Genomic DNA, 27,102 nt, shown 5'->3' with positions numbered 1-27,102 from the left:
GGCAGGCTTCAGTGCTGAAGCCCTCCTCTGACGCCTGAGTGTCTGGGGTGGACAGGATGTGAGGAAGGTGCCCGAAACTCCCTGTGCTTAGTCTCCTGGGAGACCTGAATGCACTCTGGTGTGATTGGCAGGCTGGCTGTCCAGCAAGGAAAGCCTCCCTGCTGTGTGAGTGACAGCCAGGCTGGAATGAATGGGGGGAAAACTGTTTAAAAGCAGGTCTCTGGGACTTGGAAAGCAGAGTCGACCACTGGAACGAAAGAACAGAAGACTAGCTGAAGGAAGAGGACTGCTGCAACTCCTGGACGACCGGTGAAGCCCTGCTGCAGGTCCAAATTGCCTGAAACTCCATCGACAGAGAAGCCCTTCAAGATTAACTTCCCTTGAGTTTGGTGGGAACAACCAACTCGCATGCCACCTGGACACTGTCCCCATCCTGGTTGAATTTTCCTCAGAGTGCTGTTGAAAACCGGATAGCCAGGGGGAAGGAAACCAGCTCTTGGACTTTAAGGCACTCACACCTTAAACCAACATTTTGCCAAGCTTGTCGCCTAATACCTGGGCAGTGCAGGAACCTCCTGACGTCCTTCTTCTTGTCCCCAGGACTGAAGCTCAGGATCAGCGAGACCTGCAGAAACTGCCAAAACAACTGTCTCAGCTACAGCTCTTCTTCACTTACAAGGCACTGTGCAAATGCGGTCAGGAAATCTTTTCGGCCACGGCGAAAGTTTGTGAAACTTTCCCGACTTCGAAGGCTTGTCCTTCCCTAAACATTCGTCTTTTAGTCTGACCAAATTCTTCTAAGATCCGTGGCAAAGACTTATCTGTTTACTACCAGAACTGTGCTACCCTATACAAAGGCCCTGAACCATTGACTTTGGCCCAGGCCTATGAACTGAATTGCTGGTTGTAGTTAACTGAAACTCTTTCCCTGCTTAGGCAAGTATTTGTGCTGGTAATTCGTATAACCTTGTCTTTTTACCCCTTTTAAAAGTATCTGAAGTGCCATTTTGCTTCCTGTTCAGGGGAGTTGAACTTGTTCAGTAACTTATTGGTTGTGTATTTGTGATTTATTAGTATATGATATGGAGCTGCTCTTGCTAGTGTAATGTTTTCAAACTGACTGTGTAAATAAATGTATATTCCTTTACCAAGAAACCTTGAGAAAGTGTTTGTTTGAATCACTGAATTTGTTGTTCCTATGTGTAACTTGTTCTACTGCTCACTCAACTCTTGAGATAAGTCTGGCTGCTCAGCCACTGCTACCACATTACTGTGTAGTACAGGTTTGTACCAAAGGTGAAATTGTACTGACACGTGTAGTCTTAATTGCATGTAGTGTTCCCCAAGGGTACTGCATCTGATTCTGCCTAACAACAGGAAAGGGAAAGAGAGGCAGATAGAACAAAAAGGTGGAAGGCTTCTTTCAGAGCCCTCCTGCCTATCCTACTCCCACCCCTTCCCTCCTCACTAACAACAAAGACCTTTGGACAAGCAGCACCCTGGTGTGAGGCTACTCCTTCTGAATGGGGGTGCTCCTTTGATGCCTGGGACCAGGGCAGCTGCCTGGGTTGTAGCTGTCTCTGGGACAAAGGAGATCAAACAGAGGCTGGGTCATCAGAGTGTTTGTCCTGCTGTTTGGCAGTATCGCCCGTCTGACCCGAATACGCATTCCCTTGCACAGCAGAGCCAACTGACAGGAGCTGACACATGGGCAATATCAATGTGGATGTGGTGACCATGACCACAAGTAGTGTCATGCACCATGCCTAAACTCAGGCATAGCTTATTCTCAGAGGTGACCCTGCCACCCGCATGGGGTACTCATGATCATCGCAGTTTGAGTATAGGGGGCATATCTTAAATGCTTCCCGTGTGCTGCAGTGGTCGAGTGGGCATCCTGTGACCTTTGAACCTGCTCTGCGTATGAGGCTACTGCTGCGACAGGGCAGAAGTACACTATGGTTGGCATGGAGTTGTGACAAAAAGGGAGCTGGTTGGCAGATTACCCTTAGAGGAAGAAACTACCTGCATTATTTTCTGTGTTAATAAAAAGGAAAAAAAAGCCAGGGCATTGCCCGCATGCCACATGGCAATTCCTCACAAACGCCATGTGTGCATGTTCGTCAGCACGCCCTCCTATTCACTCTGCCTGACCTCCAAGCCGTGCTTCAGCGTGATGGCCCCAGCTCTCCAGATGTAAAAGTGTGCTTGTGGGGGTTTGTAGCATTGGTATCTCTGGGCTTTAGTATCTCTCTATTAATCAAGAATGAGTTGTGCATGTCAACCACATCCTAAGACGTATACTGCACGTCCTGCAATTCACAGAAGATGCACTTTTTTCATTTGTGTTCATTTTGTGTTCATTTTCGAAATGCACAAAATCACCTTATCCGCCTATTTCGAGGCAGTTCGACTGCAGCGCAAATGATGCACGGGTCGGACCCCTTGCATGCATTAGTGCCCCCTTATATGCATTAGTGCCCCGTTGCATGCATTAGTGCCCCCTTGTATGCATCAGTGCCCCCTTGCATGCATTAGTGCCCCCTTGCATGCATTAGTGCCCCCTTGTATGCATTAGTGCCCCCTTGCATGCATTAGTGCCCCCTTGCATGCATTAGTGCCCCCTTGCATGCATTAGTGCCCCCTTGCATGCATTACCGCCAGAATGTATGACTGGCTGGGAGCGCATTTCGTAGTGACGGGCACTTAAGCAGCCCGTCATTCTGAAATAATAAGAACAGGGCTTTCATGCTCCTGTTTGAGGGACAGCAATAAATCGGGGCTTCTTATAAAACATCAAATAAATAAAATAAATCTGCTGGTAAAGAGCTGCAGTAAAGGAGCCGAAACAGGCGAGTAATGCCAGCAGTGAAGCACACAGACGGGTGAAGTGAAGAACCAGCATGGCTGCAGACGTGCACGCACAAGCACACACATGGGCGAAGTGAAGAACCAGCATGGCTGCAGACGTGCACGCACAAGCACACACATGGGCGAAGTGAAGAACCAGCATGGCTGCAGACGTGCACGCACAAGCACACACATGGGCGAAGTGAAGAACCAGCCTGGCTGCAGACGTGCACACACAAGCACACACATGGGCGAAGTGAAGAACCAGCCTGGCTGCAGACGTGCACACACAAGCACACACATGGGCGAAGTGAAGAACCAGCCTGGCTGCAGACGTGCACACACAAGCACACACATGGGCGAAGTGAAGAACCAGCCTGGCTGCAGACGTGCACACACAAGCACACACATGGGCGAAGTGAAGAACCAGCATGGCTGCAGACGTGCACACACAAGCACACACATGGGCGAAGTGAAGAACCAGCCTGGCTGCAGACGTGCACACACAAGCACACACATGGGCGAAGTGAAGAACCAGCCTGGCTGCAGACGTGCACACACAAGCACACAGACGGGCGAAGTGAAGAACCAGCCTGGCTGCAGACGTGCACACACAAGCACACACATGGGCGAAGTGAAGAACCAGCCTGGCTGCAGACGTGCACACACAAGCACACACATGGGCGAAGTGAAGAACCAGCCTGGCTGCAGACGTGCACACACAAGCACACACATGGGCGAAGTGAAGAACCAGCATGGCTGCAGACGTGCACACACAAGCACACACATGGGCGAAGTGAAGAACCAGCATGGCTGCAGACGTGCACGCACAAGCACACACATGGGCGAAGTGAAGAACCAGCCTGGCTGCAGACGTGCACGCACAAGCACACACATGGGCGAAGTGAAGAACCAGCATGGCTGCAGACGTGCACGCACAAGCACACACATGGGCGAAGTGAAGAACCAGCATGGCTGCAGACGTGCACGCACAAGCACACACATGTGCGAAGTGAAGAACCAGCATGGCTGCAGACGTGCACGCACAAGCACACATATGGGCGAAGTGAAGAACCAGCATGGCTGCAGACGTGCACACCCAAGCACACACATGGGCGAAGTGAAGAACCAGCATGGCTGCAGACATGCACACACATGGGCGAAGTGAAGAACCAGCATGGATGCAGACATGCACGCACAAGCACACACATGGGCGAAGTGAAGAACCAGCACGGCTGCAGACGTGCTCACACTAGCACACACATGGGCGAAGTGAAGAACCAGCACGGCTGCAGACGTGCACACACAAGCACACACATGGGCGAAGTGAAGAACCAGCCTGGCTGCAGACGTGCACACACAAGCACACACATGGGCGAAGTGAAGAACCAGCATGGCTGCAGACGTGCACACACAAGCACACACATGGGCGAAGTGAAGAACCAGCATGGCTGCAGACGTGCACACACAAGCACACACATGGGCGAAGTGAAGAACCAGCCTGGCTGCAGACGTGCACACACAAGCACACACATGGGCGAAGTGAAGAACCAGCATGGCTGCAGACGTGCACACACAAGCACACACATGGGCGAAGTGAAGAACCAGCCTGGCTGCAGACGTGCACACACAAGCACACACATGGGCGAAGTGAAGAACCAGCCTGGCTGCAGACGTGCACACACAAGCACACAGACGGGTGAAGTGAAGAACCAGCCTGGCTGCAGACGTGCACACACAAGCACACACATGGGCGAAGTGAAGAACCAGCCTGGCTGCAGACGTGCACACACAAGCACACACATGGGCGAAGTGAAGAACCAGCCTGGCTGCAGACGTGCACACACAAGCACACACATGGGCGAAGTGAAGAACCAGCCTGGCTGCAGACGTGCACACACAAGCACACACATGGGCGAAGTGAAGAACCAGCCTGGCTGCAGACGTGCACACACAAGCACACACATGGGCGAAGTGAAGAACCAGCCTGGCTGCAGACGTGCACACACAAGCACACACATGGGCGAAGCTGGCTGCAGACGTGCACACACAAGCACACACATGGGCGAAGTGAAGAACCAGCCTGGCTGCAGACGTGCACACACAAGCACACACATGGGCGAAGTGAAGAACCAGCCTGGCTGCAGACGTGCACACACAAGCACACAGACGGGCGAAGTGAAGAACCAGCCTGGCTGCAGACGTGCACACACAAGCACACACATGGGCGAAGTGAAGAACCAGCATGGCTGCAGACGTGCACACACAAGCACACACATGGGCGAAGTGAAGAACCAGCATGGCTGCAGACGTGCACACACAAGCACACACATGGGCGAAGTGAAGAACCAGCATGGCTGCAGACGTGCACACACAAGCACACACATGGGCGAAGTGAAGAACCAGCCTGGCTGCAGACATGCACACACAAGCACACACATGGGCGAAGTGAAGAACCAGCCTGGCTGCAGACGTGCACACACAAGCACACACATGGGCGAAGTGAAGAACCAGCCTGGCTGCAGACGTGCACACACAAGCACACACATGGGCGAAGTGAAGAACCAGCATGGCTGCAGACGTGCACACACAAGCACACACATGGGCGAAGTGAAGAACCAGCCTGGCTGCAGACGTGCACACACAAGCACACACATGGGCGAAGTGAAGAACCAGCCTGGCTGCAGACGTGCACACACAAGCACACCGACGGGCGAAGTGAAGAACCAGCCTGGCTGCAGACGTGCACACACAAGCACACACATGGGCGAAGTGAAGAACCAGCCTGGCTGCAGACGTGCACACACAAGCACACACATGGGCGAAGTGAAGAACCAGCCTGGCTGCAGACGCGCACACACAAGCACACACATGGGCGAAGTGAAGAACCAGCATGGCTGCAGACGTGCACACACAAGCACACACATGGGCGAAGTGAAGAACCAGCATGGCTGCAGACGTGCACGCACAAGCACACACATGGGCGAAGTGAAGAACCAGCCTGGCTGCAGACGTGCACGCACAAGCACACACATGGGCGAAGTGAAGAACCAGCATGGCTGCAGACGTGCACGCACAAGCACACACATGGGCGAAGTGAAGAACCAGCATGGCTGCAGACGTGCACGCACAAGCACACACATGGGCGAAGTGAAGAACCAGCATGGCTGCAGACGTGCACGCACAAGCACACATATGGGCGAAGTGAAGAACCAGCATGGCTGCAGACGTGCACACCCAAGCACACACATGGGCGAAGTGAAGAACCAGCATGGCTGCAGACATGCACACACATGGGCGAAGTGAAGAACCAGCATGGATGCAGACATGCACGCACAAGCACACACATGGGCGAAGTGAAGAACCAGCACGGCTGCAGACGTGCTCACACTAGCACACACATGGGCGAAGTGAAGAACCAGCACGGCTGCAGACGTGCACACACAAGCACACACATGGGCGAAGTGAAGAACCAGCCTGGCTGCAGACGTGCACACACAAGCACACACATGGGCGAAGTGAAGAACCAGCATGGCTGCAGACGTGCACACACAAGCACACACATGGGCGAAGTGAAGAACCAGCATGGCTGCAGACGTGCACACACAAGCACACACATGGGCGAAGTGAAGAACCAGCCTGGCTGCAGACGTGCACACACAAGCACACACATGGGCGAAGTGAAGAACCAGCATGGCTGCAGACGTGCACACACAAGCACACACATGGGCGAAGTGAAGAACCAGCCTGGCTGCAGACGTGCACACAATAGCACACACATGGGCGAAGTGAAGAACCAGCCTGGCTGCAGACGTGCACACACAAGCACACAGACGGGTGAAGTGAAGAACCAGCCTGGCTGCAGACGTGCACACACAAGCACACACATGGGCGAAGTGAAGAACCAGCCTGGCTGCAGACGTGCACACACAAGCACACACATGGGCGAAGTGAAGAACCAGCCTGGCTGCAGACGTGCACACACAAGCACACACATGGGCGAAGTGAAGAACCAGCATGGCTGCAGACGTGCACACACAAGCACACACATGGGCGAAGTGAAGAACCAGCATGGCTGCAGACGTGCACACACAAGCACACACATGGGCGAAGTGAAGAACCATCCTGGCTGCAGACGTGCACACACAAGCACACACATGGGCGAAGTGAAGAACCAGCATGGCTGCAGACGTGCACACACAAGCACACACATGGGCGAAGTGAAGAACCAGCATGGCTGCAGACGTGCACACACAAGCACACACATGGGCGAAGTGAAGAACCAGCATGGCTGCAGACGTGCACGCACAAGCACACATATGGGCGAAGTGAAGAACCAGCATGGCTGCAGACGTGCACACCCAAGCACACACATGGGCGAAGTGAAGAACCAGCATGGCTGCAGACATGCACACACATGGGCGAAGTGAAGAACCAGCATGGATGCAGACATGCACGCACAAGCACACACATGGGCGAAGTGAAGAACCAGCACGGCTGCAGACGTGCACACACAAGCACACACATGGGCGAAGTGAAGAACCAGCATGGCTGCAGACATGCACACACAAGCACACACATGGGCGAAGTGAAGAACCAGCATGGCTGCAGACATGCACACACATGCACACTCAAGCACACACATGGGCGAAGTGAAGAACCAGGATGGCTGCAGACATGCACACACATGGGCGAAGTGAAGAACCAGCATGTCTGGAGACATGCACACACAAGCACACGCATGGGCGGAGTGAAGAACCAGCATGGCTGCAGACATGCACACTCAAGCACACACATGGGCGAAGTGAAGAACCAGCATGGCTGCAGACGTGCACACACAAGCACACACATGGGCGAAGTGAAGAACCAGCATGGCTGCAGACATGCACACACATGCACACTCAAGCACACACATGGGCGAAGTGAAGAACCAGGATGGCTGCAGACGTGCACACACAAGCACACACATGGGCGAAGTGAAGAACCAGCATGGCTGCAGACATGCACACACATGCACACTCAAGCACACACATGGGCGAAGTGAAGAACCAGGATGGCTGCAGACATGCACACACATGGGCGAAGTGAAGAACCAGCATGTCTGGAGACATGCACACACAAGCACACGCATGGGCGGAGTGAAGAACCAGCATGGCTGCAGACATGCACACTCAAGCACACACATGGGCGAAGTGAAGAACCAGCATGGCTGCAGACGTGCACACACAAGCACACACATGGGCGAAGTGAAGAACCAGCATGGCTGCAGACATGCACACACAAGCACACCCATGGGCGAAGTGAAGAACCAGCACGGCTGCAGACATGCACACACAAGCACACACATGGGCGAAGTGAAGAACCAGCATGGCTGCAGACATGCACACACAAGCACACACATGGGCGAAGTGAAGAACCAGCATGGCTGCAGACGTGCACACACAAGCACAAACATGGGCGAAGTGAAGAACCAGCATGACTGCAGACGTGCACACTCAAGCACACACATGGGCGAAGTGAAGAAAAAGCATGGCTGCAGACATGCACACACAAGTACACACATGGGCGAAGTGAAGAACCAGCATGGCTGCAGACATGCACACACAAGTACACACATGGGCGAAGTGAAGAACCAGCATGGCTGCAGACATGCACACACAAGCACACACATGGGCCAAGTGAAGAACCAGCACGACTGCAGACATGCACACACAAGCACACACATGGGCGAAGTGAAGAACCAGCACGGCTGCAGACATGCACACACAAGCACACACATGGGCGAAGTGAAGAACCAGCACGGCTGCAGACATGCACACCCAAGCACACACATGGGCCAAGTGAAGAACCAGCACGGCTGCAGACATGCACACACAAGCACACACATGGGCGAAGTGAAGAACCAGCACGGCTGCAGACATGCACACACAAGCACACACATGGGCCAAGTGAAGAACCAGCACGGCTGCAGACATTCACACACAAGCACACACATGGGCCAAGTGAAGAACCAGCACGACTGCAGACATGCACACACAAGCACACACATGGGCGAAGTGAAGAACCAGCACGGCTGCAGACATGCACACACATGCACACACAAGCACACACATGGGCGAAGTGAAGAACCAGCACGGCTGCAGACATGCACACCCAAGCACAAACATGGGCGAAGTGAAGAACCAGCACGGCTGCAGACATGCACACACAAGCACACACATGGGCGAAGTGAAGAACCAGCAAGGCTGCAGACATGCACACACAAGCACACACATGGGCGAAGTGAAGAACCAGCATGGCTGCAGACATGCACACACATGCACACTCAAGCACACACATGGGCGAAGTGAAGAACCAGGATGGCTGCAGACATGCACACACATGGGCGAAGTGAAGAACCAGCATGGCTGCAGACATGCACACACAAGCACACGCATGGGCGGAGTGAAGAACCAGCATGGCTGCAGACATGCACACTCAAGCACACGCATGGGCGGAGTGAAGAACCAGCATGGCTGCAGTTATGCACACTCAAGCACACGCATGGGCGGAGTGAAGAACCAGCATGGCTGCAGACATGCACACACAAGCACACGCATGGGCGAAGTGAAGAACCGGCATGGCTGCAGACATGCACACTCAAGCACACACATGGGCGAAATGAAGAACCGGCATGGCTGCAGACATGCACACTCAAGCACACACATGGGCGAAGTGAAGAACCGGCATGGCTGCAGACATGCACACTCAAGCACACACATGGGCGAAGTGAAGAACCAGCATGGCTGCAGACATGCACACTCAAGTGAAGAACCAGCATGGCTGCAGACATGCACACACAAGCACACCCATGGGCGAAGTGAAGAAACAGCATGGCTGCAGACAGGCACACACAAGCACACACATGGGCGAAGTGAAGAACCAGCATGGCTGCAGACATGCACACACAAGCACACCCATGGGCGAAGTGAAGAACCAGCATGGCTGCAGACATGCACACTCAAGCACACACATGGGCGAAGTGAAGAACCAGGATGGCTGCAGACATGCACACACATGGGCGAAGTGAAGAACCAGAATGGCTGCAGACATGCACACACAAGCACACCCATGGGCGAAGTGAAGAACCAGCATGGCTGCAGACATGCACACACAAGCACACCCATGGGCGAAGTGAAGAACCAGCATGGCTGCAGACATGCACACACAAGCACACCCATGGGCGCAGTGAAGAAACAGCATGGCTGCAGACATGCACACACAAGCACACACATGGGCGAAGTGAAGAACCAGCATGGCTGCAGACATGCACACACAAGCACACCCATGGGCGAAGTGAAGAACCAGCATGGCTGCAGACATGCACACTCAAGCACACCCATGGGCGAAGTGAAGAACCAGCATGGCTGCAGACATGCACACTCAAGCACACCCATGGGCGTAGTGAAGAACCAGCATGGCTGCAGACATGCACACACAAGCACACACATGGGAGAAGTGAAGAACCAGCATGGCTGCAGACATGCACACACAAGCACACCCATTGGCGAAGTGAAGAACATTCATGGCTGCAGACATGCACACACAAGCACACCCATGGGCGAAGTGAAGAACCAGCATGGCTGCAGACATGCACACACAAGCACACACAAGGGCGAAGTGAAGACCCAGCATGGCTGCAGACATGCACACTCAAGCACACACATGGGCGAAGTGACACGCAAACAGATCTCTCGAGAACAAAAAATGCACACCTTGGATGATTCATAAAGCAGCCTGCACAGGTGGGCTCATTGCAGGAAAGGCATGCCAGCAAACATGCTCACACATGCAGGTCTCCCCTAAACTAGCACGGCACATCATGGGATATTCCTGAAGCAGCCTACACAGGTGGATGCTGTGAAGTACTATCACACCTTCAAACATGCACACACACAAGTACTGGACACCACAGACAATTCCTGAAAGACACAGGCGGGTGCAGTAAATTACCGGCATGCCTGTTGAACATGCACACATGCAAGCCGGTCACATCAAAACAAGCACTGCATACTATAGGCTATTCCTAAAGCACCCTCCATAGGTGGGTACAGCGAATTACAGGATGCCAGCCAAAATGCAAAAACATCTAGGCTCTCCCAGGCACACACTGCACATCATGGACTATTCCTGAAGCAGCCTGCACAGGTAGTGTAGTACTACCATGCCAGCAACCATGCTCACACACAAGCATTGCACACCACAGTCCTTTCCTGAAGCAGCCTACATTTGTGGATGCAAAGAAGTACCAGCATGTGCAAAGCATGCACACACAAGAACGTCTTTCGCAAACCAACACTGCACACAATGGACTATTCCTCAAGAAGCTTACACAAGCGGGTGCAGTGAAGCAATAGCACGGGTGTGTGTGTGTGTGTGTGTGCGTGCGTGCGTGCGTGCGTGCGTGCGTGCGTGTGTGCATGTGTGTGTGGTTAAGAGTGATAGGTTCATGTACTTGGCAATGGGTGTTCCATCTCAAAACATGTTTTTTCTAAAGGCAATGCTCAATTGCTGGCTTATTTTGTTTCTACAATGTCAAAGAGCTGCTACAATGGGAATTCTGGCATAGATTGTGGCCGCAGTTCCATGACCTTGACTTACAGTGACTATATTGGCATATATTATGGATGCACCTTCATGAACATGGTTTACTGTGGTAGTGCTGGCATATGTGGATGCAGATTCATGAACATGGTTTACTGTGGTAGTGCTGGCATATGTGGATGCAGCTTCATGAACATGCTTTACTGTGGTAGTGCTGGCATATGTGGATGCACCTTCATGAACATGGTTTACTGTAGTAGTGCTGGCATATGTGGATGCACCTTCATGAACATGGTTTACTGTGGTAGTGCTGGCATATGTGGATGCACCTTCATGAACATGGTTTACTGTGGTAGTGCTGGCATATATTATGGATGCACCTTCATGAACATGGTTTACTGTGGTAGTGCTGGCATATGTGGATGCAGCTTCATGAACATGATTTACTGTGGTAGTGCTGGCATATGTGGATGCACCTTCATGAACATACTGTGGTAGTGCTGGCATATGTGGATGTACCTTCATGAACATGGTTTACTGTGGTAGTGCTGGCATATGTGGATGCAACTTCATGAACATGGTTTACTGTGGTAGTGCTGGCATATGTGGATGCACCTTCATGAACATGGTTTACTGTGGTAGTGCTGGCATATGTGGATGCAGCTTCATGAAAGTGCTTTACAAATTGCATAAATCAGCCATCTGTGAGGCAAATAAAATGTTCTATGAGAAAAGGATTAAAGACGCCTCCTCCAACGCTAGGGAGCTGTTCAGAATCTTTAATGAACTAAAAAAACCTTGCCCCCTTTCTAACATCCGTAACAAAGATACACAATGGTGTCTTGACATACAACACTATATGCAAAATAAAGTGAAAAAATTCAATCTGCCATTGCCACTAACTTAATTACTTATCAAATACCAGTCCAGAGAGAAGTAAAGAGAATTCCATCGTCTCTACGCCGTGTTTTGATTTTTCAGAAGTAACAGAGGCAGTGGTCTTAGACACTCTGGAAAAACTGAAGCCATCTAACTGCAAGGGTGAAATTGTTTGTGCATTTTTTATAGCGCTACGAACCCTGCTTATTATTACTCACGGTGTATACAGATGCTGGATATATGTCCAGCATCCGGTCTTCTGGCTGCCATGATCACCAAATTCAATAACTTCACATTCAAAGAATGCCATGTCCCAAAAGTCATTAAACAGTCGTTGTTTGCACCCCTATCAACAAAAACTCTTTGGACCCTTCACTGGTGGGTAACTACTGGCCAATAACTAATACACCTTTCCTGCTACAGAATTATTGCCCACCAACAAATACAGGCTTTTCTGAATAGCAGGAACATCTCAGGCCCAACACAGTCCGTGTTTAGAAGTCACCACAGCACGGAATCTACATTGCTAGATCTGAAAACCAACATCCTTAAACATCTGGATAAGGGTCAGATTGCCCTTTCGATGCTTGTGGACCTGACTGCGGCTTTGATCTAGTTGATCACACCACATTAGTTACCAGACTGCATGTCATTCGACGCGGACCATACAGCTAGGGTGCTTAGCAAAGAGCCAGTGGCGGAAGGCTTCATACTGACCAGCGGTGTTCCACAGGGATCCTGTAAGCCACCTACACTTTTTAATGTCTTCACCTTGTTCCTATTTAAAATGCTGGACACAAGGGGAGTGATATTTGCCAACTACACTGATAACTCCCAGTGCCTGATTCCTCTTACAGGGGACTATGCAAAAGACACTGAGTCAATCAATACCACCCCTGTTCCTCCAAATCCATCAAGGACCACATCAACTCCCTGGCTCCTGCACTGGCCGACCTCTGCAACCACTCCTTCACCATAGGAGTCTTCCCTTCCCCCCTGAAGCACTCCCTTGTGCCCCCTCTTCTTAAACCCTCCGCCGACCCATCCTGCCCGGCTAACTATCGCCCAAGCTCCAACACTCTTTTCCTGGGCAAACTCTTGGAAAAGCTGGCCATTTCCAGCTCATTCTTCACACTGAATCTGTTGGTTGTCTCCATGATCATCAGTCTGGTTTCAGAGCTGCCAGAAGCACGGAAACTGCTCTCCTGAACATCCGTGAAGACATGCTCTCCACCTTGATTCCAACACCCCCTGTGTCTTCATCTTACTTGATCTCTTATCTGCCTTTGACATGGTCAACCATGCCATCCTGCTCAACCGTCTCCGTGATCACCGGTCAGGCCCTGGCGTGGCTGACTTCTTTCCTTTCTGACCGACCCTCCCAGGTTCAACTTGGGTCCTTCCTCTCCTCTATCTCTATCTGTACCTGTGGTGTTCCCCAGGGGTCTAACCCTTCTCCCTGGCTGTTCAACCAATACCTGGCACTTCTTGCCCACTGTATTGCCATGCTCTGCTCCAACTTCCAGTGCTATGCGGATGACACGCAGCTCATTTTTAGGATTCCCTCAGCCACCTCTTCTCCCTCTCTCATCTCTGACTGTCTGTCTGCTATCCAGGAGTGGTGTGCCACCAATGATCTCTACCTTAATGACAGTAAGACTGAGATTCTCCTCATCGGCACACCCGCTCCCTCCTTTCCGGTCACTCTCTGGCAGGCCTCTTTTGGCCATCTTCCTGCTCCCACCTGTGAGGCTAAAATCCTTGGAATCATCTTCAACGCCACACTCTCCTTCTCTCCTCACATCTCTGACGTCTCTAAGAAGTCACACTACCAGCTGCACCTCCTCAGAGGTATTCGTCCTTTCCTCTCCTTCCCCAGAAGCTCACTGTCTCCAGAGCTCTGGTTCTCTCTCGGTTGGACTATTGCAACAGCCTCTTTCTAACTCTGCCTGCTTCCAATCTCCGCCCTCTGCAACTCATCCAGAACAGGACTGCGAGAATTGTCCTTGGCCTCAAGCCCAGGGATCGTATCTCTCCAGGATTCAAATCTCTGCACTGGCTCCCAGTGGCTGCAAGGATTAAGTTCAAAACCCTCTGCATTGTCCACAAAGCCGCCTGGGGCCTGGGGCCACAATACCTCCAACTCTTTGTTACTAAATATCTTCCTTCTCGAGCTCTTCGCTCATCTGCTTCCAACTCCCTCAGGGTCAGTCGCTTCTCCAAGCAACCAACAGCTTTCATGCCTCCCTGAAACTTGAAGAGAATCATCTCCGGTTCCGGACGCACCTCAAAACCTTTCTCTTTGCTTCTGCTTTTTCTCCTCCTCTCCTCTGCTGACCTCCTGGCTGAAACCGAAACTGCACTGGTTACATGGCCACCCTCTGATCTTGGGCCCAGGTCCCTCCCCCGCCAGTTGCACACCTGCACTGCCTTCCTGGCAACCCCCACACTTCGGGACTGTTTCGCTATCTGTACAGTCCCCCTACCAGCACTTGACACCTGATGTCTGCACTTACCCTTGCACTTGCTACCTGCTGGCTGCAGTTTTTATTTATTGTTATTCATTCTAGTATCCCATGTACTGCACTGTTCTCCCTTACCCCCGCACTTTCCCACTTCCCTCTTCCCATGCACGTGCGCGATCTGAATGAAACCTGGCCTAGTAGGATAGTTGTCTGTCTTCCCTCTGTTCCCCTCTCTTGCCTCGTCGCGCCTTCTTACACTTGTGTATAGTCACCTTATAAATGCCATATCATATCATATCACCTACAACTATATATACAGCTGGATGCTGTTGAACGGTCTCACCGTAAATAATGCAAAAACGGAACGAATGATTGTGGGCACTTCTCATAGGCTTCGCAAACTTGACAACTTGTATTACTGCTTTAAAGTGGGTGACTGTTCGCTATTAATCTCACATCTAAATTAAAAACTCTAGGTGCTGTACTAGATCAAGAGCTAAACATAAAAGCCATGTAAGTCACCTGGTCTCCTGCTCATTTTACCATTTAAAGTTTCTAGCTCTCATTTGTCTATTCTTCCACGGCCAACAGCTGTGCCACGGTAGCCCGGGCTATTATCCGGTCACGCCTGGACTATTGTGTAAGTCTCCTGCAGGGTCTAGGACAAGGAGAACTTTACTGTCTCTAGGTGGTTCTCAATAACGCAGCCCATGTGGTATGCGGGCTGCAGAGACATGAACATGAATCTTCAGCCAGGAAATCCTTACACTGGATCCCAATCAGGAAGGGAGTTGTGTTTCTCACACTTTGCATTCTCCATAACTGTCTTTTTGGCAAATGTCTGGCGTATCTATCACCCTTGCTTGAATGGCTTCCAGTCAGGCGCACACTAAGATCCAACAACGCTGCCCTGCTGGTGACCCCCAAAGCCATACATTTGCTTGTTTTGGAAGGCTGCTTTCCCATGGCAGCTCCCCGCCTCTGGAACGTCTTGCCACCTGACCGTATGTTCTGCCCTTCACTGGCATCCTTTAAACATAGGCTTCAGACCCTCCTATTAGAATAAATCATGAATCTGCTCTTTATGACATCTATGTCCTGATGATACGTGTGTATGTTTCTGTTGTGTGTCTTACCTGCGCTTCTATGCTCACGGGCCTTGTTCGAGTGCTTTACAAATGAATAAAATAAACAGTGACCATACTGGCATAGATTGTGGCTGAAGCTTCATAAAGGTGATTTACAGTAATCTTACTGGCATAGATTGTGGCTGAAGCTTCATAAAGGTGATTTACAATAACCTTACTGGAATAGATTGTGGCTGAAGCTTCATAAAGGTGATTTACAGTAGCCTTACTGGCTCAGATTGTGGCTGAAGCTTTATAAAGGTGATTTACAGTAACCTTATTGGCCTAGCATGTGGCTGAAGCTTTATAAAGGTGATTTACAGTAACCTTACTGGCATAGATTGTGGCTGAAGCTTCATGAAGGCGATTTACAGTAACCTTACTGGCACAGATGGTGGCTGAAGCTTCATAAAGGTGATTTACCTTAACCGTACTGGCATAGATTGTGGCTGAAGCTTCATAAAGGTGATTTACCATAACCTTACTGGCATAGATTGTGGCTGCGTCTTCATGTAAATGATTTTCCGTGATTTACATTGGGAAAACAGGCACACAGTATGTGTAGAGCTTCATCAAGTTATTTACAGTGGCAACGCTGGTAGATTTTGTGGGTGCCACTGCATGAAAGTGAATTAAACTGGCAATGCTGGCATATGTTATGGGCTCAGATATCATAGAAATATAAATGGCTCGTATGTGCTGTTGGTGACGTAGAATCTACTGGATTTTATCATGGGTTACCCTAGGGACCTTTAAGTTGCATAGCGTTATAGCCCATTGTTCTCAAAAATCACAATGTAAAATGTGACATTTCAAATCATTATTTTAAAAATGTTCCTGGAGGAGAAAGCCCGGACCACCCTACATTTCTCAGGGCTCCCTCATTGATGCTTACTTGACACCACTCACCTTGAATCATATGTAATCCTGGACCCCCCCAGGAGCCGCACACAGCACCAAAAGCTGCACCTGCCACTGGCAGCCGCATGCTACTGTTACTGGCCATGCACAGGAGTAGCTGGTATGCTTCAGCCACAGGGGCCAGGGGCCACAGACCCTTGTCTCTAAGCCAGGGTAAAGATGAAAACATATATGGTTCATGTAGTGTGGCAGGCCCCACCTGTGGCACGTTTGTGATGTACATTGTGCATCAGTGGTTGCCCACACTGGCCTGCGAATCTGTGGTGTATCCTGCTCTTCATCAGGGAGCTTTGTGGAGTTGCCATCAGTGGGCTTCCAGAGAGGCCCCCATTTTCTGTTATGTCTCTGGTGTATGGTATTTGGGCTCTAGAGACTTCTGGGACCCTATACTCTGGAGGAGCAAGGGCTGCTTGGAAACCTGCTTGCAGGAATAACTCTGGCAAAGTCTTTAGGTCCGTCACCAGACACTTGGCCGTTTGTCGTAAGAGCCTGAGGAACTACCCCAAGTAGGAGGGGGCCATCATACGAGCAGCGTCCTTCGGACCAGTCTAAGGGGCAGCTCTGCTTGGTAATTACTGTCATGTGCACATCACCAAGTCCAGTTGCCTGATGACTAAGAGGGATGACTGTCCAGGGAACACACCCCTCATGCCTGGAAGGGAGCTATGCTTCCCACTGCTCCCAGGTCCCCCTCCCTTCTAGGCACACTAAGTAAGAAAGCTGGATGTCTTTCCTCTGTGTTAACAGAAACAGAAGGCTGCCATATGTTATCTGTGTGCTGGAGAAATACATGAGTAAGACGATGGACAGGTGAGTGTTTGTAATATGATTGCACTGTCATAAGTAGGCTTTGTCCCTCGTAATCCAGGCAGGACTTACTTTAGGTCTGGCATGAAACACCTTAAGAATGATTTAAGACTTGCAAAGCTGATGGGCAGAAGGAGCGCTGCGATGACTCCTAAAAAATATATATACCTAAAACAGGTAAATGTACCACTCCATCGATTGACTGCTACTTATGATCAACCTATCTCCACGGTCTGGGGTAGACCTCAATCTACATATAAGAAAAGAGATAGATACTCTAAACTCCAAACACAACTCTCTCATAGAAGGTGATGTGCCTCAGTCTCTCTCAATACCAATAGTTCTGAAAAAATGGCCATAGTACTCATAGTACTCCTAAAAATATACATTTCCAAATTGATTCAATGTTCATATATCATTGAAAAAATATTTTTTTAAACCACACATGGAATCACAAAGCGGATGATGACTCAATACAATTTAACATCAACAAGATCAAAAATAACAACATATAACAATACACGAGACACAATTGACAAACATGTAAATATTACCCAAACCACAAAGTGTTGAAGAAATATAAATCTAATGAATTTCCCCTGATGATTGTTCAGCCAGCGTGGTGCTAGGAACAGAAACATGGTGGGAGTCTAGTGTAGAGACTTTATGAGTGCCAAAATTAATATTTATGTCAATTGTGTCTGGTGTATTGTTGTATGTTGTTATTTTCTATCTTGGTATTGTTAAATTGTATTGAGTCATCATCCATTTTGTGATTCTATGGGTGTTGTTTTATAAAAAAAATCAATGATATATGAACTAATAATTTGAATCAATGTGGAAATGTGTAGGTTTTAGGAGTACTATGAATACTATTTTTCAGGACTATTTGTAGTGAGAGAGACTGAGGCACATCACCTTGTATGAGAGAGTTGTGTTTGGAGTTTAGAGTATCTATCTCTTTACCTACACATGTGTGCCATATTTCCAGAAACCAAAATGAGATAGAAATGTCTCACGCCAGCCGCCCGGAACTTCTGTGAATGTCAATTGCTAGAATGGTCTGGAAGACCATTCCATGGGTTATTCCACAGAGTGCTTGGTTTTACTACTTTCATCCTCCTTGGCAAACAACAGGTGAACCATGGTGGGAGCCTTCAGCCTTTGCCCGGGTGCCACCCCCGCTGCCCACTTGTGCAGGCTTGTTCTGATTACTTACTGGTAATCCTGTTACCATGACTCCTTTCTCTTCTTCATCCCAGTCCTTGCAATGTGAGGCCTTGCCTCCTGAGACAAGAATCCCCAGCAGAAACCTCCTCTGATCTGCCCCATGAATGGGGGATCCTGGCCCCTCCCTTAATGCGGGGAGGGATGAAAGGCCCCCCACACCAACCCACCATATCATAAGGAAGAGGCCGAGGAAGAGGGAAGAGGGAAGGGGAGATAATGCAGCATATGGGTTTGTGGAATCAGAAAATACAATATCAAGGCTTTTACACCATGCAAAGAGAAATACACCAACACGGGCTTGTAAAGATTCCCAGAATCTTTATTGCAATATTGAACAGTTTTACAAAACAAAGTACACAAATAGCTATTTGGCCGTCAGTACATCACAGAGACCACCAGCAGGTTCAATGTGAGCAGTGAACAGGAATTGCTAGCTGGACATCAGCATATTTATACAGTTTCTTCGTAACGATGTCCAGCCTCCTACAAGTTAATCATGTACTGGGCTAGGGTTCGCGCCAGGTTTATTCCTAATTTACATATCTCGTGCATGCGGTTTACTTCTTAATACATTTACTAACAGGCACTATTATTCTCTGGGTTTAACTTTATACTCTTTACATATTTGCTTTAATGCAGGTCAAACAGATGTTTCGCATGTCATGTTTAAATAGCATTATTGTTCTTGTATACTTGTAGGTTAACATCGCCGATTCAAGTAATCCCCTGATCCCGAGGTCAACAAAGGACAAGGTCTACATGACCCTAACATGTAGCCTGCAGGCAGGTTGGACATTAACTCGCCTACAGAGGTTGAAGAGGTTAAAGTAAGAACAAGAGAACACAGGTCGGCCATTTTAGGCCACAGGGTGACTTTGCACGATAAGCCAAAATGGCGGCTTTAACCTAAAATGGAGGCTTGATTAACTTAAGGTCACAACCTTGCGATGCGGATTTCCTCGCAAAGCGACTGGGCATAGGCCAACATTTATAATGGAGATAAAACAATATTATATCAGTTTCGACAAACCCTCCTTTTGGCCTATGCCAAGCAGTAAAATACCGTCAATTGCTTTGCGAATAACTCCACATTTCAACGTCTATACAACCCGAATCATTATCAGACATATCTATTGCCATTAGATCAGACACTAGAGTTTCTTTCAACACGTACTCCTTGGAAACCTTATCTGGGGCGTATATTTTATGCCCTAATACACTTGTTGCTTGCGTGCAACACCCCCCCTAATACCGAACATATACCAGGGAGACACTGTATACAACAACAAAGGAACAGAAAACTACCCAAGATAATCAGCAGGGCCGAAACTAACTTCCATCCCCACGACCGTAGGAGGTCCCAAAACCATGCACTAAGTTCCCAGTTTCCCTCAGGAACATGTACTTCCGAACTAAGAACAAGTAGATTTTGGATCGCCCTAAAGATCGTTGGAGAGGAGTCTGGTACGTAAACGCAGCAAGCGGACCCCACTAATTTACATACTCCTCCACGCTCAGCCAGAATGACATCTAATGCCATCCGGTTCTGAAGAGCCACTAATCTTATCACTTTCTGTTCTAACGTCATATTATAGAGTATGTCAGTGGTCCGGTTGATGGTTCTCTCCAGTACTCTCGCTAGTCCCCTGATATCTTCTGAATTCATAATTTGCCCAAAAAATGGCACAAAGGATTTCATGATGTCTCCTAGAGTTTGCGCTGGAGTATCCCCCTTCACATCTCGTCGTGGACGAGTCTTCGAAATTTCTGCAGTACTGGCAATAAATACCCCAGGTAATAGAATCCCTAAATAGCAAGTTCCTTGCCAATACCTGGGCAACCATGGAAATGCCACATTACCGCAAACGAAATAGACAGGTTCACCTACATACAGAGGTCTGTTCTCACTAGTCAAATTCGCAACGTTGGCGCATCTTCCAAAATCACCCATTGACCGTGTTCCATTCCTCAGTATGCAGAAGGAAACTGAATCGGGGCTATGGTTAACAGAATAAGATGGAGACGTGGCATCCTTATTGCCTATAGAAGCCATTTTGAAAGAGATCAAAGACTGAAAAGGACGAGACAATCTATCAGAGGATCTAACAGAAGCAACGTTAGGCTTACTCCTATTTGCAAACAGTGAGCATCCCAGGGGCATCAACACACGTTTTTCAAAACTATTCAAATTTGTACCATCAAAGTTCCCTGAGATGCTGTCATTCCATCAGCCAAAGAATAGTGCTCTAAGAGAAGCATAACAAGCAGTTGTCAAAGGTAAAGGATGAATGTACCAACCTAGCTTCTTATCTCCATGTTGCGGTAAATGCGAGCAGATCCAGCAGTTGGTCCTATTAAAAATTGCATGAGTGGCATTCATTATTAACAAAAGAGTATTATTCTGATAGGTCAGTCTATGCGAAGAATCTCTAGGCGACAAGGTATGCAATTGCACGGAAGGAGTAGGTATAACAGATACATTTTCAACAGGTAAAAAGTCCTCTAGCGGATATGCTTCCTCCAGGTACCATAACCCAAAACCAATAGTTACTAAAAACCCAGTATTATTACAAAAAGGCAACAATACATTTTCGGGGTCCCCTTACAGGCTTGATCATTGTCTCTGCTAGTCACATATTTATCTAAAAGTTCGGTACGAGCGGTAGTGGGTGCAGGCATCGTAGTCTTCAATCGAAAAAACACCAATTGTTCATTTGCTGGCGACTCCAGTCGCACGTCTTCTTAATGTCTTTAGCCAACAGAATCCTTTCGTACAGTCGGGCCAAAAGGCAAGCCCTCAAATGATTTCCTCAATCGCACAGTCAGACCGTGCCGTACGTCTATCTTCTAGGGCGTAAATTATATTTCACAATTCCCGGTGCTGAAGGATCAGAAAACAGTATGTCGTCACTTCCCACTGGAGGTGGCGAGTGAACGGAAATGGGATCAGAAAATGAATGATCCGGAAGTACCACTGTTGGAGAGTGCGGAGACGAGATGGCCGTTTTGTCTGGCCTTACGAATTCTGGAACGGTCTCCGATACTCTCTTGTCGGTTGTTGCTGTTTCGGGCACGTTGGTTACAGCATTGGAAAGGGATTCTGTGTCTTCTGCATCGTATGGCACGGGCTGCGGGATCCGTTTGGTGTGTGTTGCGTGTATCCAGTTCTTCCGCCCTGCTATCCGCACCGCAGTCTGGGTGACTAGCAGGACCTGGTAGGGACCCCTGCACCGAGGTGCAAGGCAAGACGACCTTTCAAAAACTTACGTGAGGATCCAGTCCCCCGGTCATAGACTGTGACCGGGACCCTCGTACCGTACAGGTAATGCCTCTCGCACCTGGTGATAAATTGAAAATAGATTTTTAATCAACTGGTTACAGTAATCTGAAAGAAGCACATTCTCTATATCCCGCAATGAGCGTCTCTTTGGCATACCCCAAATATTAGCAGGCCTCCTCATTACCACCTCAAAGGGAGAGAGCCCAGTCTTAGTTTGAGGGGTTGTTCTCATCAACAGCAACACGATCGGTAAGGCGTCCGGCCATTTTAACTTGGTGCCAGCACACATCTTAGCGAGCTTGTTCTTTATAATGACGGTATGCCTTTCCACTAATCCGGCACTTTGGGCATGTCTGGCCGAATGGAACCGTTTATCAATCTGTAATCCTTCACATATTTGTAGGATTACAGCAGCGATAAAGTGTGGCCCATTATCCGACCAGATGACTCTCGGCAGCCCGAACCTAGGAAAGAACTCTTTCAACAGAGTTTTTGCCGTGGTTATGGCCGTTGCATCTCTAACAGGGAAGGCCTCAACCCACTTGCTAAATCCACAAATGACAACCAACACGTATTTAAGATTGTTACAACGTTCCATCTCAATAAAATCAAAGTGGATGACCTCAAATGGAACAGAAGGTGGAGCAAAACTTTCTCTAGGAGTCGAGGTACCTTTTCCTACATTGTGCTGCAAGCAGACCATGCACCCTTGGGCAAAGCACTCCGCAATTTTGAAAATGTTATCATTGGCCCATACACTGTGTAACATTTTAGTCAATTTACGCGCACATACATGGGTCAGACCATGAGCCATAATGACCATCATTGTAATATAGGCGTCAGGGAGTAACCATTTTCCTTCAACATTGTCCACCCAACACCCATCACATCCAATCTCCCTGCACCCTCGACCCATTTCTTGGTCTCCTCTACAGTAGCATCTGCTTGAATGTCTTTTACAGAATCGATACTTTCACCAAAAGTGCAAACATTCACAGTTTCCCTTACAGCATACATTTCTGAACTAAAATCAGTGGCAGTTTGTTTAGCTATCTGATCAGCGAAAGCATTCCCTTTTCCTATATCATCTGTAACCTTTTGATGTGCTGTACATTTTACGATGGCTAACTGAACAGGGAGGGCGAGCGCTGAAAGTAATCGCACTATTAAAGTGCCGTGCTGTATCTTTGCGCCAAGTGAGGTCAAGAAACCTTCCAAAGTCTACCGAAGTTGTGTACTACCCCAAAGGCATACTGTCGGTATATATATTTACTGTAAGCCCTTCAAAAAGTTCACAAGCTCGAGTTAATGCTATAATTTCTGCGGCCTGCAGGAATTATGCATAATTCTTTTTGTTTTCACAATCGTGCTTAAGGTAGTGACGGTATAAGCAGCCGTGGATGTACCATTCGGAAGTTTGAAACAGGAGCCATCACAAAATAGCTCTCCTTGTGGGCTATTCAAAGGCGTGTCTTTCAAAATGATTCTACCTTTAATCTCTTGTTCTGTAGTGTAAAGGCAATCGTGTGACGTTTCGTCACCATAAACACTATCTTGCGGGATAGGTAAAAGTTCAGCCGGATTTAATACACAACACCTCTGAATTTGAATGTGGAGAGCAAACAAGATCAATTCGTATCTTGTCAATCGTGCGGAAGTAAGGTGTTGCATTTGAGTTCTATTTTATAAAATATCTACAGAGTGAGGTACCAAAGCCGGTCAAGTGGCACAGCGAGTAGAGCGCTCGCTTTGACACCCGTGCAGAGCCTGCTAACGCAAAACTCAGCCTTTCATCCTTCCGAGGTCGATAAATGAGCACCACACACCGTGGGTAATAATAAGCAGCGCTCAGATACCCGAGGGTTTGTAGCACTATATAAATGCCAAATTATTATTTTTAGGGTTAACGCATGACCCAGAACCATTCCCTCGCTCTGTTTACAGACACAGCAGCAGCAGCGACAACTCTCAAACATCTCGGCAAAGCGCATGCAACAGGATCAAGGACTGATGAGAAATAGCCGCACGGCCTATTCTTCCCTCCATGTTCCTGCGTTAACACAGCCAAAGCACATCCATCACGTTCATGCACATACAACACAAAGGCCTTTTCATAATTTGGAGTTCCTAAAACCGGTGCTGCACACAGAGCGGTTTTGAGCAAATCAAATGCTGCCTGGTGTTCCAAAGTCCATGGCAATGGCAAAGAAATGCCCTTTTTTGTCAAAGCCAGCATTGGTTTAATCGTTAACGAAAAGTTAGGGATCCACAATCTACAGTAAGAAGCCATACCTATCAAGGCTCTAACTTCCTTGTGCGTATTTGGGACAGACATGCCAGAAATAGTTTTTATTCTTCTTCCCTCCTTTGACAGGAGATAGCCTAAATAGGCGACCTCCTGACAACAAATTGGAATTTTTTGAGTGAAGCTTTGTGTCCATGTTTTGCTAGATGACAAAGCAACAACATGGTGCCTTCTTTACAGGCACTCTCAGAATCAGCAGCCAAGAGGAGATCATCTACATACTGTAGTAACGTGCAAGAGGTAGGCAACTCAAGAGTATCGAGTTGCTCTTTTAATGCTCTACTATAAATACTTGGACTCTCAGTGTACCCTTGTGGTGCACGAGTGAATGTGAACCAGCGTCCACCTAGGGTAAACGCGAACAAATACCTACTATCCTTGTGTATAGGAATACTGAAAGGTCAATAACGCTAAAGTGAATGGCAGAAGCCGGAATCATAGTTAGTATCGTTGTAACATCAGGTACAAAGGGAAATTGAAGAGCCACAATTTTGTTAATAGCACGCAAATCAATTATAAACCGAAAATGAATCGCATTATCACCTTTTTTGTATACTGGCAAAATCGGGCTGTTACACAAACTACCTGTAATTTCCTCAATTACTCCACAATGTACAAAATCAGAAACTATACATTTCAAGGCCTGTTCGCCTTCAACTGAGATCTTATATTGTGGAATGCGAGGCAATTTTACTCCATGTTTCAGAATAATTTTATCAGGTTCAATTTGAAGAATGCCCACATCATTATCATCAAATGCCCATAAGCATTCCGGAATGTTACTGAATTCTGGCGGTAAAGGTCGAGTCAAGAACTGAGAGGCGAGTGATTGCTGAGGTGAAATTGTTAACCGCACTCCGTCTGGGGAGCAATGTATTACTGCATTCAATTCCTTCAACAAATTTAACCCCAGCAAATTCTCCCCACAGTTTGTAGTAAGTAGAAATGGACACTGCTCCGTGAAGGGACCCAGTGTTATCGGTACCGGCAAAGAGACTGGACAAACTACAGGTGTGCCTGAAAACCCTAAGGAAACGTTGGACAGCCCTGAGAGGGGAATGTTTGGAACCCGTGAATGGTCAATGGAACACGTTTGTGCTCCCGTATCTACTAAAATAGATGCTTCCTATTTCCCACCGCCATCTCAACGTAGGGACCTTTCTGATGAACGGGAATAGGCATTGGTTCCAAATCCTGCTTTGGGCGATACTAACGAAACAGAATGTCATCAAAAGGAAGCTCTTCAAAGAGGCACGTGACCTTCCTGTCGACAATATGCACACTGGTTAATGGTTACTGGAGCCAGGGGCGTACTTCCCTGTGGAACGTATTGACCTCTAAATTGATTACCCCCTCTAGAGTTTCTAATGGTCTGTTGTAATAGTACTTTTGTTTTCAGGTCACCCTTTCTTTTCTCAAGTTTTTCCTTTTCATTATTCACACGATTTTCATAGTACTGACCCATGTGCAGTACTTCTGATTGAGACTTCACCTGCCAAGCGCTTTCGGAAGACATAATCTGTAACTGGATGTCAGGCAGCAATCCATGTACAAATTTGTTGACAAACAGCCTTTTCCCTGACTCTGTGCCTAAGTCTTGTCCACTGAAATCTGAAAATACCTGTTCGAACCGATTGAAGAACTCGGTAGCACCCTCAGACTTTCCTTGGACACAGGCCATAAGCTTGTCCCAAATGATTCTTTTTTCTGGAACTATAGTTTTTAATTTTACAATAATCCTATCAGGCAAAGTTAATATCACTTGAGGCGGTCTCTCGCCAGCTGGTCTTTCTCTGTCGAGCCTAACCATGTTATCCCATGTATCTCCTAACCCAGGTACATCATCTACAGTCCTAATCTGTTTCGACAAATCAATTGGCAGGAGTACGGGAAATAATAAATCAATATCACTTAAGGTGAATACCGATGATTGTAACGTTGGATTCTTTCTTATATCAGGAATAGATTGCTTTATGGTGTTCACTTCCTGTCTCGAGAACGGGACGTGAACAAACTGCGATACGTAATGTGCAGGCATGTCCACATCGACTATACCTCGTGCAGCATCGGCCGCAATATCAACTTTTGGGACAAATGTCGGAGGGACCTCTCTCATAGGCAACTGAGAAGTAGGTAGCTCCGAACGCTTACTAAGCAACAGAGCCAAATCAAGCGCTAAGGCAGTCGGAGAAGTATCAATCGAAAAGGCTCTTTTATAAACACTCAACAATTCTGCGGGACAAATCTTTCTTTTTACACACTCATTCTGCAGGTATTCTACCATAACCTGTATCACGTTCTTTTGCATTTCTAACATATACTGACCATACGTGTCATATACTTCATCTGGAGTTATCGACATATCCGAAATCCATCTTATCGCATCCTTTCTACAAATTCGCGCTTCCTCACCTATCAATTCACGGCGAGGAGAAAACCGTTTCTGTAAGTACATAATACCTAAACTACCACCATCTGCTTCCTCTTTCTGTAACTCTTCCAACTCCTTCCTATACACAAAAATCTTCTCGACATGCTCATATACTTTCTCCGCAGTATCTCTAGACAACGCTAAGGTGTTCAAATCCCGTGACCCTTGTGGGAGATCTACATCGTTTAATCTATTCCACATTATACTCAAATGAATCCCTAACC

This window comes from Ambystoma mexicanum, chromosome 10 (assembly GCF_040938575.1).
Source record: "Ambystoma mexicanum isolate Mex_15411 chromosome 10, UKY_AmexF1_1, whole genome shotgun sequence".
NCBI lineage: Eukaryota > Metazoa > Chordata > Amphibia > Caudata > Ambystomatidae > Ambystoma > Ambystoma mexicanum.
This window is presented reverse-complemented; position numbering follows the sequence as displayed.